General features: G+C 41.5%; 1 long non-coding RNA gene across 1 annotated transcript; it reads left to right on the top strand.

The window, feature by feature from the left end:
* The first annotated feature begins 1,951 nt into the window (after positions 1 to 1,951).
* Positions 1,952 to 6,460, top strand: LOC118801882. The gene is made up of 3 exons (XR_005006586.1): positions 1,952 to 2,056; positions 2,248 to 2,365; positions 4,048 to 6,460. It is a non-coding gene; the product is annotated as an uncharacterized LOC118801882 (long non-coding RNA).
* Positions 6,461 to 6,695: the final 235 nt, after the last annotated feature.

Here is a 6,695-nt window from a genome sequence, read left to right as displayed (position 1 = left end):
TTCACTGTGGAAAAAGCATAAAAACACAAACTCTGAACACTGTCAACAGGCGGATTGTTGCTGTGTTTGAAGCAGTGTTTAATTACACTTAAGATTAATAGTCTTCAAAATCTGGGCTGAAAGAGAGTCGCATACTGAAAGAAAGAGGAAGACACTTCCAGGTCATCGCAGTGCTGTTCTGCTGTAATCCACGGTGCACACATGAAATCCAAGTGTAGAGAGCACGACCAGGCTCAGAATTTTTTGCAAGAGAAGGCAAAACATTTGCAAGGAAACGCAATGTCCGTACTGTTTTTTATTATTTTTTTTAACCATTACCCCTAAGGTTAACCATTACCCCTACTGTTCCCTATCCTCATGTTTTATACTCCTAACTTTAAGACCACTACACATGCCAAATAAACACCTTGAAACTAAGAAGGCCCTTAGTACTTATCAACATTATTTAAATCCAATCATGCGAGGAATTCAGCCATGAAAAAAGAAGAGCCACAGGCGCCTCTTGCACATTTGACTTATAAATCAAAGACTGCAACGTAACTTCAAGAAAGCTTCGTGTTTAGCTGCCCAGATTGGCCTGGATAGAGTGTAACAATGCTTTACATGAACTGATAAATGTGAAAAAATAACTAATAAACCAATTTGTTTACTTTGCAAGTGGAGAATACAGAGACGCCCTAATGGACTTCTTGACTTTTTTTCATTTTTTGTTCATTCACTTGAATTGATTAATAATATTAGTAATAGTAATAAACATTTATTAAACACATTATGCTTGCATTGATTTTGCCTTAGTTTATGTCAGTATTATTATAGTAGTGGGGATTGTTTGAATTAGACAATCAGCAATGAACGGGAATGTGGATGGAGGGAAGGAAATCAAGACTGGGAGGGATTAACATTAACTAGACGGAGAAAATGTTAATGAAATGTTAAAGTAACATTAAAAAATCTGAACTTTTGATGCTGAGTACTGCTGGCTGCACAAAAATATTAGGAAGATGTTTTAGGGTTCTACTAACTTTATGTTCTACTAACTTGCACCGAACATCCTAAGAAAATTAAGAAAACTGGAACTATAAACCTTTGAAGAACGTTTAAAGATAACATTCCAGGAATGTTCAGTGGTCAGTGTATGTAAAGTTGAGGTAATATTCTGGGGCAGTGGATTTAAGAAAGATGTTATGGAAACATAAAAATGGCCTTTTTTAAGTGTAGCATCATTCTCACAACCATAATAGAATGTTATAGGAATGTTTTCAGGTTCTCAGACCACATTCCTAGAACGTTAAATTGTTGCCAATGAGTTTGGGTTGATGTTTAGAGAACATTCTTGTAACTTGAATAAAACTGGACAGATTCATGGGGGAACATACCTATAACACATTCATACAACCAAAATGGAATGTTAGAGGAACGTTCAGAGAACATTTTTTTAACGTTGTCAGAACGTTCCAAGAGAACGTTCCTAGAATGTTAAATTGTTGCAAATAAGGTTGAGATGATGTTGTAGGAACATTCTGAGAAGAACATTAAGAAAACTGGACAAAATAACGTTGAGGGAACATTGCAATGCAACATTCCCACAACCAAAATAGAACTTTAGGGGAACGTTCTGAGAACGTAATTTTGTTAGCTGGGATCTGGCAGAAAAACTCAAAACTAAAGACCATTTTGTCATCTAAGATAACTCTATCAATATCAGAAAGCCTTTATATTTCTCTGTTAGTATGAAGAGTTTAAATTTCTGCTTTAATGTGGTCAACTAATTTATTTCAGCATCAGTGTGAAATGAATAGTGGTGCAAGTGTAAATAATATTTGAGCTGAAGAAACATAACAGTTGCTCTTTTGTGTTTGTTGTTTGTGTGCAGGAGGACAGATGTGCGGTTTTTCTGCTCCTCTGTGTAGGAGTTCTGCATGAAAGTCTGCGTGGAGCCACGTGGTTTTTAGCTCTGTGTTGCTGCCGCTGTCTCTGTATCTTCTCACTGCAGAACTTCAGACATTTCCGCACCCTCTGGGTCCTAAAGACCACTTTCTTCTTCCCCTCACTTCAGGTAAGGTGTTAAGTGTTTTTTTTAAACAAAATTACGTTCTCAGAATGTTCCCCTAACGTTCTATTTTGGTTGTGGGAATATTGCATTGGAATGTTCCATCAACGTAGTTTTTTTCCAGTTTTCTTAATGTTCTTCTCAGAATGTTCCCAGAACGTCACCTCAACCTTATTTGCAACAATTTAACATTCTAGGGAAAAACACTTGGCAGTGTTCGCTGAGGGAGTGGTTTCATACTTCTCACTGCAGAATTTCAAACCTTTCTGCACCCTCTGGGTCCTAAAGACCATCTCCTTCTTCCCCTCACTTTAGGTAAGGTGATAATTAAGTGACCGCGACCCTAGCTGGACTAAGCGGTTAACGACGATGATGTTGATCATGATGATAATTAAGTGTTTTTTTCTTAAATAGATTATTAGGTAATTTGTTATGTAGCCCATCAATATCCAGTATGTACTTTTACCAGTGATAATAATTAGAATAATTAGTTTCAGGTATTATGGAAATTGTATTAATTCAGTGTATTTACTTTATTGCTTGCAGAGTGTAAGATGTATGGGTTAAAGGTCATGGACAAAATACCTTGTCCTCTGACTGAAGTGCTTAGCTGCCTAGATACAAAAAAACAGGATCTATCCTCATATAGCGACTGACCTCGGTCACCTCGTCCTACACCCCCCCAGTACTTCTGCTTTAATAAAATATTGTAGTCGGGGCATCTCTGATCATGCACGTACAGCATGACATGAAGATGTCCCATGTACTCACAACCTTATATGGCTATATTAACAGAAGTCTGCCAAAGACTGAAAACAGCAGCTGTCAAACCTTCCCTTATTTGGTACCTAGGCAACACCCAGTTTGGGGACTAAAACCCCTATGTAAGGGAGAGCACTTCAGAGCGTGCACTCTCTGGTCTGTATCACTTTCATTTCCTAAATAAATAACTCTTGCTTATTCAAAACTTGTGATTTGTTCTGCTGTCAGGATTTCCATGACAGAACTTTGGGAATTACCATGACAATTACTTGGCGTCTCTGGGTGGGCCACACGTGTTCTGGGTTGTCGGATGACGGACGAATTGGAGGACGCTCATGAGATGAAAATAAACTCATCCTTAACCTCAATGAATTTTGAGTGAAGGCTTTTTGTCGTATCCGGCACCTGGGGGCTGCTGTGGCTCCCCACAAGAACCACCTAAATGGTACAATCTCTCTGATTGTGGAAATTCTGAAGGAATATGTGTTCTCATTGATTGGGCTGATTTGTAGAAGTTGCAGTAACTTTTACGTAAAGGGGAGTGAGATTCTGTGCCTGTATGACTGCATTAGGTTGGTTTTCCTTGTTTTTGGATAAAATAAGGCACATGGTTTTGACGAAAACATGTGGTGAGATATATAGAAGTACGCACTCCACAAGAGGTGGTGATCGCTGTGTATGAGGGAATATATCCACGAAAGGACTGGTCCGATCAGCCTGATCTGATTGAGAACACTGTAAGTTTGACAATTTAAATATAATTTAAAAGAGAGATTTTATATATATATATATGTATGTATATTGGTGGTGAAACCAATCCAGGTTTTGAATAACTAAATTCTGAACAAAATAAGAACAAAAAACAAAGCAAAATAGAGACAAAACCAGAATGTAAAGAAGGCTGTACTTATGTAGGACCTAATATTGTTTTCATGGGATTGAACTATGGAAAAGAAAGTTTGAAACAGTTTGATATCTGGGTTAATGAATGTGGATTTATAGAAAAAGGAAGTTTGAGACAGAAACCCTTAAGGAAACGTTGGAGATGAAAGAGAAATGGTCAAGAGAGCTGAATGAACAGGAGGACAAGGGAAAGGAAAGGAAAGGAAAGAAGAAAGTAGGGAAGTTTTCAGGGAGATTGGAAGGCATATGGAATGTGGTTAGACGAGGCTCATGAGAGAAATAAAAAAGCACAGGAAAAGCCCTCATCGTCTTCTCAGTGTGTTAAATTTCAGGCTGAACCAGACCTGGACTCCACCCCACCAAGACACTGACGTGCGGAAGGCAGAGCAGCAGAACAGGAACCAGCTGAACCGTCAGTCCTAACTGTCCCGGAACGACCCCCTCCGCCATATCTTCCCCTGACCGAAGTTTCATCAATGTCAAAAAATGGTTCCGGATGCACTGTTTCCCCCAACGAACCTTCATCTTCCCCGGACGAAGCAATCTCAAGCCCCATCCGACCTGATAAACGGGGTCAGGGTGCATGAAACCTTCAGCTGCCCCATGGTGGAAGTTTCTGGACCTGATGGAATGGTCTTGGTCCACCGCCCATGGACGATGGATGAAACTGTGTGTGGGATGGGAAACTGCAGTATGCAGTGCATGCTGAGAAACTGGTGAAGGAAGCTGAACATAAAAAGATGGAAAAGAGATCTAAAGACTTCCACAGTGCCGCCTTAACCATGTTTCAGCACTTCCAAGGCCAAGGTGGAGAGAGAGGAAGAGGATGTGGGGGAGGACGAAGCAGAGGCCAACACAGAGGCCAACACAGACTGAATCTGAAGGATGTGATCTGCTGGAACTGCAAGGAAAAAGGCCACTTTGCCAAAGACTGCACCACGGAATGGAAAGAAGAAGAGAAAGCCAAGGCTGACTGATGGGCAGAGGACGAGGATGGTGAGGCGACTGAGAACGGGAGGGGTAATGTAGACCAAGAACACACACATAACACAAATTTGTCATTTTTACAATACACAGCTTTCCCTTTCACCCAGCTGCCATGTATACCTCTGACAGTTGAGGGAAGGAAAATACTGGTTCACTCGGGAGCAACCCACTCAGTAATACAAATGGCTGAATTTCATGAGAATCCAAAACTCAGCAACTGCAGTGTTCGCACTGGGCACTCAGCAGTGGAACATTTCAGTGAACCATTGGGGTGCGAGACTGAGAAGGGGTGAAAAAAAGAATATTTTTTTTCTTATCTCAAGCACATGTCCCATAAACCTGTTGGGAAGGGATTTGATGTGTGCACTGAGCCTCTCCCTAGAGTCGGCACCACAAGGGGTCACTGTCATAGAAAATAGACTGAATTGTGTCAAAGTAGGACCAGGAAGTCCTCTCTATGTATATGAGTGGAAGTTGTGTCCCGACCCAACCACGAAAATGGCAGAATTTTTGATGGAAAAGGCAATAGAAAAATTGAGTGGGGAACAGAATATTGAGTATATGTCTCCTCCCGACCTCCATTGCACAGCTCATGTGCATGAGGGAAAGGACGAGACATGTGAAAAAGAATGGTTCAGGGTAAAGTGCCTGAATGAAAAATTGTGAATAACAGAACTGTACTGGGACAAACATTTTTGTGCATGCCTAGTCGAACTGACTGGATCAGATGAGCTTAATTGTGAGTGTAATCAGAAGCAAATGCTTTGTGTGGAACACTCAGCTCCACGCATCTCCCTAGCTAAACCAGCAGCAGTTACATGGAAGGCAATAGGCCCATGGATGCGGAGATGTTCTGATCCTAGGGTGTCCGACTGGACGCTCACAGAAACCCCAGGTATTTGGTTCAGTGCTAGTGCATTGTTGACACACAGTAAAAGGGGAATTGAACTTGCACCAGAATGTCAGACTACAGGCCTAGACAAGCACAACACCCACTTAGGGCTGGGCGATAAAACGATAACGATAATTATCGCGATATAACTTTTCCTCGATAGAGCGATACGACATGTTCGATAAATGTTCGATATAATACACCATTCTCACACTTCCACGATCAGCGAAAGCCTTGGTGCCGTTTTCTACCGCAAGGAAAGCGACACTACTGTGCTGTCGCCAGGAGAGGGCGCACTTCCGAGTTTTTGTACATGATTAGAGAGGGAGGGGGCCACGAGTAAGATGAGTCTTTAGCAACGGCTGAAACGCAGAGTTATACATTCCCTGTTTGAGTGGAGCGACAGGCGATCTGTTCTCCTGTGACCGAGTGTGAGTGACGAGGTCAGTGGTGTAACTTTACTGTCCTACAGAGAACTCACCTGTTTCTGTACATCCTAACCAGCTTTAGCAGCGTTAAATCACAATCCTCACAGCTACAGCGCTGTAACAGCGCTCGGACAGTCATATTTAAGTATGAGTGCATTCCCAAGCAACGAAAATGAAAGAAAGAAGTGAGTTCATGCAGTTACGGCGCTGATGTAAACAAAAGTAAACTGAGGAAGCTGTGAGGCATTGGAAAGCGGGAGAGCGCTAGCTTTCCAGGCTAGCTGTTTTTAGCAGCTGGCTAACTTAAAGCAGCGCTTCGTCACTGCACGACACGGAGAATTAATGACACTGTAGATCAAACTCGACACAAAAGCACCGCTTTCAGTTTAAACATACCTAAAAGGAGGACTCTGTTTGTCTGGTGTTGATATTTTGCGGTTCACCCCTTAAACTACTACAATTGAATATCCAGTCGTCGCTGGCTGGTGTCTGAATACTGTGATGTCATTTGTAGCGGGGTAGCCGAGCGCTCGTCACCAGCTAAAAATGATCTGTTTTCTTTCTTAAATTATGACTATTACAAAATAGCCATGCTTTTCCAGCTGGTAAAAACAGCTCAGCAGACACTCTCTCCCACTCTCCCATGACAGATTTGTGAAATGTTCCACTGTTT

This window comes from Colossoma macropomum, unplaced genomic scaffold (assembly GCF_904425465.1).
Source record: "Colossoma macropomum unplaced genomic scaffold, Colossoma_macropomum, whole genome shotgun sequence".
Taxonomy (NCBI): Eukaryota; Metazoa; Chordata; class Actinopteri; order Characiformes; family Serrasalmidae; genus Colossoma; species Colossoma macropomum.
The sequence above is the reverse complement of the archived record's forward strand: the minus strand, read 5'-3'. Positions and strand labels throughout refer to the sequence as shown.